The sequence below is a fragment of the Oncorhynchus keta genome, chromosome 32 (genome assembly GCF_023373465.1).
Source record: "Oncorhynchus keta strain PuntledgeMale-10-30-2019 chromosome 32, Oket_V2, whole genome shotgun sequence".
NCBI classification, from domain to species: domain Eukaryota; kingdom Metazoa; phylum Chordata; class Actinopteri; order Salmoniformes; family Salmonidae; genus Oncorhynchus; species Oncorhynchus keta.
Window position 1 is genome coordinate 9,089,601 of NC_068452.1, and position 13,062 is coordinate 9,102,662.

At 40.9% G+C, this 13,062-nt stretch overlaps 1 protein-coding gene across 1 annotated transcript in view; it reads right to left on the bottom strand.

The window, feature by feature from the left end:
* The window catches only part of LOC118365006 (E3 ubiquitin-protein ligase pellino homolog 1-like), a 43,724-nt gene extending 41,504 nt beyond the window's left edge, over positions 1 to 2,220 (bottom strand). The window contains exon 1 of the mRNA XM_035746885.2: positions 1,932 to 2,220. The gene's annotated coding sequence lies outside the window, so the exon portion shown is untranslated. The remainder of the gene's footprint in view (positions 1 to 1,931) is intronic.
* Positions 2,221 to 13,062: the final 10,842 nt, after the last annotated feature.

A 13,062-nucleotide genomic window follows, 5' to 3' on the forward strand; every position in this document is an offset into this window, starting at 1 on the left:
TATCTTTCTGTCCAGTGGGGAAAAAGGGAAAAAAAGGGATCTTTCCAGGAATGACTTTCATTAATTGACTTTACCACAGAAGCAGATCTCCAAGTTAGACAGATGTACAGCATTCGCTGACTCAGAGCTATGACAGACAGCAAGTTGAACAGACATCAAGTTGAACAGACAGCAAGTTGAACAGACAGCAAGTTGAACAGACAGCAAGTTGAACAGACATCAAGTTGAACAGACATCAAGTTGAACAGAAAAAGGTTCAGGCTAGGTGGCGTGTTGTTTAATGAATGTTTTGTCTGCTCATTCACTCTGTTCAAAAGAGATGTGTCACACAAAGTTATAACCTAAACATGAACCAAAGTCATGAGAATGGTGAGCATGTAAATAAATGGCCCTTGACAGGGAATGTAGGCTAAAATACAGTTAGAAGCGGTGCATGCACAACACTACACAAACATAGGCCTAAATGTGGGTCATCATGGCACACCCAATGATGCTGTTGTTAACATGATATAGCCTATGAATGACTTAGTAACTTGAAGTAGGCTATGTGTAATACACCATAGGCTACATGCTTTCAGTGTGCGCCCCGGGGTTGATGTTAACTAATTGTGTTTGCTACCCTTTTGCGACTTCCGGAGCCACAGAATCCTAACGGGATCCTCACAAATGGCAGTCTCTGAAGAGCTCCATTCATGTTCAGCCTCAGCAGCCTTCGGTGACCCCACGTTTGTTTTCACTCCCTAATCAAGGCATGAAACAGACACCCATCCTGAGGGCTTTTCGCCCCAAAACAAATGGACTTGCAATAACCGATCCCCCGCACAACCCCGTCGACATACCAGGGGGTGATTCGGTAAGAGCATCTCATCCGGGGAGGTTGGAGTCGAGTAGGGAGACCGGCCTGGTTAGATAAAGGAAACGGATCCAGCCCATTTCAGGAATGGAAACTCTGGTGAGAGTGATATGACGGGTGTTATTTTTAAACTCTCCCAAGCAAAATCTGCCGAGGATGTCGTCCACTACTGAGAAGTGTAGTCAGATGACAGTATGATGATGCAGAGCCAGTGTTCTCTGACAGCACCATCGTGCTTATAATAGACTGGAGGAGGAAAGGGATTTTCAAAGGATACACAGTAGGCTACCAACAGACCTAACATACTCAGATGACAGTTTGAATCGAAGCCAGTTTCTCTTCAAATAGGCCTAACCCTACACAGAGAAGGGTCAAAGGGTATTTCAAAGTAAAGACAGGCGCATATGCTACTCACAAACACAGCTCTACTATAATAGCGACAGAAATGAATATGACTGGACAGTTGAGCAAATGAGCCGAATTTGGAGGAAACAAAAGAGGGACTGACGAGGCCAGATGCTCAAGCGAGATGATGCATGCAAATCAGTTTATGTGGTGGGAACAATAGCCCCCAGCTGGGCTTTCTCCGTGCGGGCCAAACCGGCTTGTCAACCACACAAGGGAAAGAGAGACCCTTCATTGTGCACAACCAGTAACGTCATATATATACTTCAAAAAGTGCCATAGGCACATTTCACGTCCACATACTTACCTCTCTCTTAATAGTTAAATAGGTAGGTAAGCTACTTGGTTTCAATGTGTGAATGATGACAATGGGCAATAAAAACCAACCTCAGTTGAGGTATTTCTTACCGCTGGAAAACGTTGTCATTGTTTGGTTTCTGTGCCATGAAAAGGCTAACTTGAAAGTGGAAAGTCATACATTGTAGGCTAGGCCTACTATGGGTAATAGTCGACAACAACAAAAAGTGTAAAGGTGTGCAACAATTAGGCTACAATTTTATATTTGACTGATGATGACAATAACTTTCCCCTTGGTAGCCAAGCAAATTGCCGTAAAATAACACTTTAGCTACATCAAATAAAGCACATTGTATGCGTTTCAAACTCGCCTTACCTAATGACAATCCGACAGCATCATCTGGACTTTCCCGATATTCGCTCGAAATCCAATTTGAATGCTCCAGCTGAGAAAAACGCACACCGAAGATTGAAAGGAAAGCAATTCTGTCCGTGCTGACCTAAACACCGAATTGTCGAGTTATTTTTTACATTCACCTGCTAAGATGTGTTTATGACGTTGTTATATGCTGTCCAACTATTTTCGCTCTAATGTACTGGTAAACGGACTCAGTGTAGGACAATACTAGAGTGAGTAATCTTTACAATCGGGTCTCTGCTCCAGTCTGCTTGTGCTCACATGAAGTTACGTCATGAGACGCGTCGAAACGTACCATGGGCCTTGTAGTTGTAGCTCAGTCTACTGGAAATAACACACACACACACACACACACACACACACACACACACACACACACACACACACACACACACACACACACACACACACACACACACACACACACACACACACACACACACACACACACACACACACACACACACACACACACACACACACACACACACACACACAGTCTGTACAACTAACCTTGTGGAGACACAATTCTGTCCCATTCAAAATCCAATTGTCCCTAACCCCTAACACTAACCCATACCTTTACACTTAAAAAAAATATATATATTTTTTAATTTAAGCGTTATTATACCAGGTAAGTTGACTGAGAACACATTCTCATTTACAGCAATGACCTGGGGAATAGTTACAGGGGAGAGGAGGAGGATGAATGAGCCAATTGTAAGCTGAAGATGATTAGGTGACCGTGATGGTATGAGGGACAGCTTGGGAATTTAGCCAAGACACCGGGGTTAACACCCCTGCTCTTACGATAAGTGCCATGGGATCTTTAATGACCTCAGAGAGTCAGGACACCCGTTTAACGTCCCATACCGTGACTTTTGAATAACCTCTTAGTTCACAATTTATTGGTTTGCCTCTGCATTTGATTGGAAAACATGGTCTTCTTCACTCTTGCTTGTCCTTGCACAGACATAATTCATGTATTCCTGCTTCAATATCTGCTATTTGTCCCACACTTTCAAAGAGCTCTTCACACCATACTGCCGAAAACCTGAGGGACATTTTTTTCCTCCAGCAATGAAACACACATCAACATAGCAACAGCGCTGCATGTGGTTCTTGAGAGTTCAGTAGGAACATAGGGTGCAGCGAATGCTGTGCTAATACTAGCAAATATTACGTTTCCAAACCACTAAGCGCTTGTACGGCTGACCTGTAAGCTGTTGTCATGCAGTCATGGAGACTGTAACCATGAACACTGATATGTTTACGTAGTGTTTCAAATACCACAAACTTGGAAGACGCAGAAGTTCTTCTTCTCTGGATTCTTATGCGTGTGTATGGGGGGAGGGTGCATTTGTGTGTGTGTGTGTGTGTGTGTGTGTGTGTGTGTGTGTGTGTGTGTGTGTGTGTGTGTGTGTGTGTGTGTGTGTGTGTGTGTGTGTGTGTGGGGGGGGAGGGGGGCATTTGGCAAGTCAGGACATTTGGCCGATACTCACAAGGAAAAAGGCTATTTTGGGGTTAGGGTTTAGGTTTAGGATAACGATTAGGTTTAGTGTTAGGGGTTAGGTTTAGGGTACGGAGTTAGGGTTAGGGTTAGGGTAAAGAGTAAAGAAAAGTAGAATTTTTAATGGAAATCAATTGTTGATCGGTCCCCAAAAAGTCTTCACAAGTATTGTAATGCTGTGTGTGTGTGTGTGCGTGTGCGTGTGCTTGCATTTGAGAGAGAGAGAGAGAGCGCGAAAGGAAGAGAGAGAAACCAGGATAAATACATTATCCTTGTGCTTGAGCACATAGGTAATAGCAGTACATGTATATAATAACAGCATATGTAAAATGAGGTGAAATAAGTGAATTCACCACTACAGTCCATTCTAAAAAATAAAACAGTTGAGTGAATAGGGGTGGGAGATGACAAGCTGAGACAATACATAAGCGCGAGCCTCTGTTTCTGCATTGTCATTGCCAATGAATCAATGCCTGCCCTCTCAATAACCTCTTCATCAGGGTGTGTGTGTGTGTGTTGGTTGGAACTTTAATATGTAGGTGATGATAGCTGAGTCATGGTTGGCTGTGGTGTGTGAATAAGTCTCTGTATGGTACTTGAGCTGAATGACACTTAGGTTTCATAATCTGTTCCTGATGTCCAATACCTTTTGTTTTTCCTCTAACACTCACTTCATTGTTGGGTAGGGAGGTTACAATAATGTTCCCAATATTACATTTTACCAGACAAGAACAAGGCAGTCTGTAGGCATTTGCCTTAGGAATTGTGTCAAACAGTGTAGTAAATACAATACACTGTATTCCTATTACCTAGCAATAACAGTAAAAACATCACAACCTATAACAGTAATATCATCACTACATGTACAATGATAGTGTTTACAGAATTTCTCAGAAAATTCATTCCATTTTATTTGACAAAGAACCAAAGGGCTATATAGGCCATATAAGGTAAAATGCTGGGAATATCTCAATAATATCACTTTTAATCCAGATGTTTTTGCACAGCTCTCTTATTCTTTTTTAAAACCTATCTTATTCTCTTCTACATCCCTCCTCTTTCTCCTTATCCTTCCATCTCTCTCTCTACCAGCCAGGTGCTAGTGTAATCAGATACGTTCTCCGAGCATGGTAACGATGACATGGCTGGTTCAAGGTCACTGTGGGACCAGAGGTCATGGACAATGTGATGTGAGGAGAAAAAGGGCGGGTGCGGGTACTGTAGCAGTTGTAGTGTGTCAAATAAGACCCTTACAAGAGCAAATAGTGGAGAGTGCAGATTAGAGATTTGGCTGTTTGTCTATTGTGTCCATATATCTGTGCAATGCCTGAATGGTGTGCTTTTTCATTAGAGACCAACCCTTAACCCCAAAAGTTTTGTCACATGGTGTGGTCGCATTTCCTGGACTGAACAGGATCTATTGAAATGCAAAGAAATACACATACAGTAAGTATATGTTTCATGGGCTCCATGGATGAACCCAGATGGCAGACCCACACTGAGTAAGTTGTGCCATCTAGTGTTCATTTTGTAAATACATGGGACATACGTTGGGTATATACACTGAGGGTACAAAATATTAGGAACACCTGCTCTTTCCATGACATTTACTGACATGGTGAATCCAGGTGAAAGCTATGATCCCTTATTGATGTCACTTTTAAAGTCAGTCAATTAAAATTAAAACTTCAATCAGTGTAGATGAAGGTGAGGAGGCAGGTTAAAGAAGGGTTTTTAAGCCTTGAGACAATTGAGACATGGATTGTGAATGTGTGCCATTCAGAGTGTGAACGGGAAAAACAAAAGATGCCTTTGAACAGGGTATGGTAGTAGTTGCCAGGTGCACCGGTTTGAGTGTGTCAGGTTTTTTTGAGTTCCCGCTCAGCCCAGTCAAAACTGTTCGCTGCTCTGGCTCCCCAATGGTGGAACAAACTCCCTCACGACGTCAGGACAGCGGAGTCAATCACCACCTTCCGGAGACACCTGAAACCCCACCTCTTTAAGGAATACCTAGGATAGGATAAAGTAATCCTTCTCACTCCCCCCTTAGAAGATTTAGATGCACTATTGTAAAGTGGCTGTTCCACTGGATGTCATAAGGTGAATGTACCAATTTGTAAGTCGCTCTGGATAAGAGCGTCTGCTAAATGACTTAAATGTAAATGTAATGTAAATGTTTTTCAAGCTCATCAGTTTCACGTGTGTATCAAGAATGGTCCACCATCCAAAGGACATCTAGACAACTTGACACAACTGTGGGAAGCATTGGGGTCCATATGGGCCAGCATCCTTGTTGAACGAGGTTGGAACTCAATATTAGGAAGGTGTTCCGAATGTTTTGTACAATCAGTGTATAGAGTACATGATGACATTTGAAACAGACTGTGCCTATAAATTACTCAGATAAAGATGCATCATACCAAGAAACAAAAGACAGTCCTTGTATTTCTATATTAGAATATTATTGCTATGGTACTGTACTTTGAGGTTCTGTGATAGAGGAAACTTTTTTGAAAAGTGAAATGTCCATTGAGCATTTTATTTTAGGCAGTGGTGGAAAAAGTACCCAATTGTCATACGTTTTACTAAACGTAAAGATACCTTAATAGAAAATGACTCAAGTAAAAGTGAAAGTCACCCAGTAAAAATATTACTTGTGTAAAAGCCCAAAATTATTTGGTTTTAAATACACAGTACACTGAACAAAAATATAAACACAACATGTAAAGTGTTGGTCCCATGTTTCATGAGCTGAAAAAAAAAGATCCCAGAAAAATCCATACGCACAAATGCTTATTTGTCTCAAATTCTGTGCAAAAATTTGTTTACATCCCTGTTAGTGAGTATTTCTGCTTTGCCAAGATAATCCATCCACCTGACAGACAGCATACCTTGCTGAGGAATATTTCTGTCTGTAATAAAGCCCTTTTGTGGGGAAAAACTCATTATGATTATCTGGGCCTGACTCCCCAGTGCCAAGTGGGTGGGCCTATGCCCTCTCAGGCCCACCCATGGCTGCGCCCCTGCCCAGTCATGTGAAATCCATAGATTAGGGCCTAATTTATTTATTTAAATTTACTGATTTTATTATATGAACTGTAACTCAGTAAAATCATTGAAATTATTACATGTTGCATTTATATTTTGGTTCAGTATACTTAAGTATCAAAAGTAAAAGTATAAATCATTTCAAATTCTTTATATTAAGCAAACCAGATAGCCCCATTCTTGTTATTTTTATTTACAGATAGCCAGGGGCACATTCCAACACTCAGACATTACTTACAAACAAAGCATGTGTGTTTAGTGAGTCTGCCAGATCAGAGGCAATAGAGATGACCAGGATGTTCTCTTGATAAATGCGTGAATCCGATAATTTTCCTGTCCTGCTACGCATTCAAAATGTTACGAGTACTTTTGGGTGTCAGGGAAAACGTATGGAGTAAAAATAACATTATTTTCTTTTGGAATGTAGTGAAGTAAAAGTTGTCAAAAATATAAATAGTAAAGTAAAGTACAGGTACCCACAACAACTACTTAAGTAGTACTTTAAAGTATTTTTTACTTAAGTACTTTACACGACTGAATTAAGGACAGTATAATTTTACATTATCTCAACAACATATGACATCGCTGGAGTTCCGATGATGTCATAAAACAATGTTTCCCAGGAAACATAATTCAAATTCAAATTTTCAGAATACAAGAAACTCATATCAAATTTGGATCATGAAGTGGAAAGGTACGAGCACAGGTTGGTGGTTTTTATACCACTTTTTAATGTAGTAGCTCCATAGACATTTTGGATTCTACACACATTTAAAGCAAAAGAAACAAAACCACCAACGGAAAGCCTGACCATGTCAAAGATTTTGAGAATATCAGCTATTTCAGTCAGACTAAAGAAGCCAAATCAGACTACAGCTCTTTTGGCGATGGACCAACACACAACCTCCTTGGACTGGTCAACCTGAGGGTGTGAATGTCTACCTTGTCCACAGATAGTTTCAGAGATGACCTGATCATTGATCCTGTTGACTCTTGGAAGCCTCAACCCTACTACCCCCAGAAACCATGGATGTCCTTCGATGAGATATAGGTATGACGCTCACCAGGTGTCTCCAAATAACCATGTACAATAGATGAACTGGTTTTTCAAATTTGGTGAAACTCACAATAAACCAAAGGATGCATTTCTATCAGAGCCCTGGTCAAAAGTTGTGCACTATAAAGGGAAAAGGTTTCCATTTGGGAGGTTGAGCATGACTATGCTTTATCAGCAGTGGCGACCCGTCATTCAGGGCAGGTGGGGCAGAACCTCACCTGTTTTGAGTCCCACAGTTTTAGCAATAAATAAATAAATAAAATTTCAGGCTTGTCTGTTTTGCATGTTATTTTGGCATTAAAACGTGTCACATATCAGTTTGCAAGCAATGGAAAAAATATATACATAATTCTGTTAATAAATCTGCATACACACATGGTCTCTTTTTTGTTTTCTTGAGCTCCAAAATGCAGGTGTTTCAGCCTAGCTCAGTGATTTCTGGGGTGGTGGGGCGAGCCAGCAGAAAATAGGAGTATTGCACCATGATTGGCTCAGTGTTCTGTCACTCATGGGGACAGTATGTCATCGCCGAGTTTGAGTGCTTAGTAAGGGTAAACATCCAAAATTTCAGCCGTTTGGGTCCTGCCATAGAGTTATATTACAAATGCCCTTACAAAAAGGCTTAAGGTCGTTGGCCACAGATAAAAAAATGACGTCAAATCACGTTATATGTAAAGTAGCTTTGATTGGACTGATCATGTCAACAACATCTTAGTTAGCAGTCATCATCATGAATCAAGTCGGCAATCTACTGGCAAATCCTTTCTAATCCTTGTCATATGAAGAGAAATGATGGATCAAACATATCGGTGCTCATCGGCCATTGGACATAAAGATTACACAACAAGTTGGAAATCGCAAATTCAACAATGAGTCGTTTGGAAGTAATCAGTGGCTAACTGCAAGCATTGCAAAGCAACTACTAACGTTAGCCTGCTAATTCAATGGAGTGGCTGTGTTTTTTCTTTCCAGAGTTCCCACCATAAATCCAGCGAATGCCAGACTTTGATGACAAAGTTTGCCCACAAAGGACCGCTTTGCCAACTTCACAAGGTGAGTCCAAAAATGTATTGTATGCTGCTGCATACAGTAAATTATATAATATGCAAGGGAGATATGTATACTGTAGCTAAGAAAGTAATACTAAGTGTATTTTGTGTAGTAAGCTGCTAGTAGCCCATGTGCCTCTCCCTAATAATTTGGTCTATTTTCACCAACGCAGTATTGTAAACACATCGTTCGTAGCCTAGTGTCACGTCCTGACCGTAGTTCCTGTTTTATGTCTCCGTTTTAGTTTGGTCAGGGCGTGAGTTGGGGTGGGCATTCTATGTTTTGTGTTCTATGTTTTCCATTTCTATGTGTTTGGCCTGGTATGGTTCCCAATCAGAGGCAGCTGGCAATTGTTGTCTCTGATTGAGAACCATACTTAGGCAGCCTGTTTTTCACCACTTGAGTTGTGGGTAGTTGTTTTCTGTCTCTCTACCAGACAGGACTGTTTTGATTGTTTTTTTGTTTTGTTTACGGTGTGTTTCAGTGTTCAGTTATCGAATAAATCTTACATTGACACTTACCACGCTGCATCTTGGTCCTCTCCTTCAGCCAGCCGTTACACCTGGTGTGTGCTTGTTTGACAACTGTTTTTGTATAGCTGTGACAGTGCTACTGATAGTGGTGGTGCTTGGCTTGCACATGCAAATTCAGCACACACAACATTCTATAATAGAATTGTGTTATTTGATGTATCTTTTTTGACACGCAAAGACCCAAACAGCATTCAATGTGCCTCACCCTAATAATTGTGTATATTTTCACCTATTATTTACACCTATTGTGCTAACTTGGTGGTGCCCATGTTGCCTATAACCTGTTTTAGAGAAATGTAATCATCGACTATTGTAAGAGCTTTCATTGTCTGTTTATATGCCCCCTTTATTTATTCTACGGTTCTGACTTGTTGTACAGGGAGTACACTGTAAGAACAGCCCATGTTCTGAATTCTGTCACTGTACATTTGAATGTGCTGATTGTTACAAATAGTTATATGGACTAGGTCTGTCGTCGAGCGTTCATTAATGTCTTAATCGAAATTACGGATTGCCTCTTTTCCGCTTGTCTTTCCTTTATTCCATAGTTTGTACACCTCAATTGTCAGTAGAAACCACATTTGTTTAAGCAAGCCATATCAGCTGCAGTGCCTTGCAAAAGTATTCATCCCCCTTGGTGTTTTTCCTATTTTGTTGCATTACAAGCTGTAACTTAAATTGATTTATATTTGAATTTCATGTAATGGACATAGACAAAATAGTACAAATTGGTGAAGTGAAATGAAAAAAAATGACTTGTTTAAAAAAATACAAAAATGGAAAAGTGGTGCGTGCATATGTATTCATCCCCTTTGCTATGAAGCCCCTAAATAAGATATGGTGCAACCAATTACCTTCAGAAGTCACACAATTAGTTAGATTGCACACAGGTGGGCTTTATTTAAATGTCACATGATCTGTCACATGATCTCAGTATATATACACCTGTTCTGAAAGGCCTCAGAGTCTGCAACACCACTACGCAAGGGGCACCACCAAGCAAGCGGCACCATGAAGAGGAGCTCTCCAAACAGGTCAGGGACGAAGTTGTGGGGAAGTACAGTTCAGATTAGGGTTATAAAACAGATTAGGGTTTCCATGGAGCACCATTAAATCCATTATTTAAAATTGGAAAGAATATGGCACCACAACAAATCTGCCAAGAGAGGGCCGCCCACCAAAACTCACGGACCAAGCAAGGAGGGCATTAATCAGAGAGGCAACAAAGAGACCAAAGATAACCCTGAAAGAGCTGCAAAGCGCCACAGCGGAGATTGGAGTATCTGTCCATAGGACCACTTTAAGCCGTACACTCCACAGAGCTGGGCTTTACGGAAAAGTGGACAGAAAAAAAGCCATTGTTTAAAGAGAGAAATAAGTAAACACGTTTGGTGTATGCCAAAAGACATGTGAGAGACTCCCCAAACATATGGAAGAAGGTACTCAGGTCAGATGAGACTCAAATTGAGCTTTTTGGCCATCAAGGAAAATGCTATGTCTGGCGCAAACCCAACACCTCTCATCACCCCGAGAGCACCATCAGGGACCTCAATCCAATTGAGAATCTGTGGTATGACTTAAAGATTGCTGTACACCGGCGGAACCCATCCAACTTGAAGGAGCTGGAGCAGTTTTGCCTTGAAGAATGGGCAAAAATCCCAGTGGCTAGATGTGCCAAGCTTATAGAGACATACCCCAAGAGACTTGCAGCTGTAATTGCTGCAAAAGGTGGCTCTACAATGTATTGACTTTGGGGGGGGTTGAATAGTTATACATGCTCAAATTCTGTTTGTTTTTTTGTCTTCTGGTTTGTTTCACAATAAAAAATATTTTATCTTCAAAGTGGTAGGCATGTTGTGTAAATCAAATGATACAAACACCCCAAAAATCTATTTTAATTAATGAAAAATGCCAAGGGGGTGAATACTTTAAAAAGCCACTGTATGTTTTTTTTTTAAGGCAGCAAATGAGGCTGAATTAACTGTTTCTCTGCCAGACAAGGCTCCTCCTGAAAGCCAGGTATACAGTGCCTTGTGAAAGTATTCGGCCCCCTTGAACTTTGCGACCTTTTGCCACATTTCAGGCTTTAAACATAAAGATATAAAACTGTATTGTTTTGTGAAGAATCAACAACAAGTGGGACACAATCATGAAGTGGAACGACATTTATTGGATATTTCAAACTTTTTTAACAAATCAAAAACTGAAAAAATTGGGCGCGCAAAATTATTCAGCCCCTTTACTTTCAGTGCAGCAAACTCTCTCCAGAAGTTCAGTGAGGATCTCTGAATGATCCAATGTTGACCTAAATGACTAATGATGATAAATACAATCCACCTGTGTGTAGTCATGTCTCCGTATAAATGCACCTGCACTGTGATAGTCTCAGAGGTCCGTTAAAAGTGCAGAGAGCATCATGAAGAACAAGGAACACACCAGGCAGGTCCGAGATACTGTTGTGAAGAAGTTTAAAGCCGGATTTGGATACAAAAAGATTTCCCAAGCTTTAAACATCCCAAGGAGCACTGTGCAAGCGACCTGGCCGTCCCTCTAAACTTTCAGCTCATACAAGGAGAAGACTGATCAGAGATGCAGCCAAGAGGCCCATGATCACTCTGGATGAACTGCAGAGATCTACAGCTGAGGTGGGAGACTCTGTCCATAGGACAACAATCAGTCGTATATTGCACAAATCTGGCCTTTATGGAAGAGTGGCAAGAAGAAAGCCATTTCTTAAAGATATCCATAAAAAGTGTTGTTTAAAGTTTGCCACAAGCAACCTGGGAGACACACCAAACATGTGGAAGAAGGTGCTGTGGTCAGATGAAACCAAAATTGAACTTTTTGGCAACAATGCAAAACGTTATGTTTGGCGTAAAACCAACACAGCTCATCACCCTGAACACATCATCCCCACTGTCAAACATGGTGGTGGCAGCATCATGGTTTGGGCCTGCTTTTCTTCAGCAGGGACAGGGAAGATGGTTAAAATTGATGGGAAGATGGATGAAGCCAAATAAAGGACCATCCTGGAAGAAAACCTGATGGAGTCTGCAAAAGACCTGAGACTGAGATGGAGATTTGTCTTCCAACAAGACAATGATCCAAAACATAAAGCAAAATCTACAATGGAATGGTTCAAAAATAAACATATCCAGGTGTTAGAATGGCCAAGTCAAAGTCCAGACCTGAATCCAATCGAGAATCTGTGGAAAGAACTGAAAACTGCTGTTCACAAATGCTCTCCATCCAACCTCACTGAGCTCGAGCTGTTTTGCAAGGAGGAATGGGAAAAAATTCTCTCGATGTGCAAAACTGATAGAGACATACCCCAAGCGACTTACAGCTGTAATCACAGCAAAAGGTGGCGCTACAAAGTATTAACTTAAGGGGGCAGAATAATTTTGCACGCCCGCCCAATTTTTCAGTTTTTGATTTGTTAAAAAAGTTTGAAATATCCAATAAATGTCGTTCCACTTCATGATTGTGTCCTTCTTGTTGTTGATTCTTCACAAAACAATACCGTTTTATATCTTTATGTTTGAAGCCTGAAATGTGGCAAAAGGTCGCAAAGTTCAAGGGGGCCGAATACTTTCGCAAGGCACTGTAGCCGTGTTAATGTGTTGGGACAGCTTTATGTAGGCCCTAACAGTTTGTGGGCACCGTTTGTCACCGTTATAGTGCAATTAATGTATTGTTTAGTGTTGTGTTGTGTAGTGGCTTTGCTGGTATGCATCCCACATTTTGGGGGGGGTTCCCTACCAAGATTTACATGCTAAAATCGGCACTGCTTATTAGATACTAGTTAGCTCAGCTACAAATAATATTTATTATCTTGATGTACCTTAGAAAAAACCTGCTCTAAGTTGTATTGGAATTCCATTGCCATGT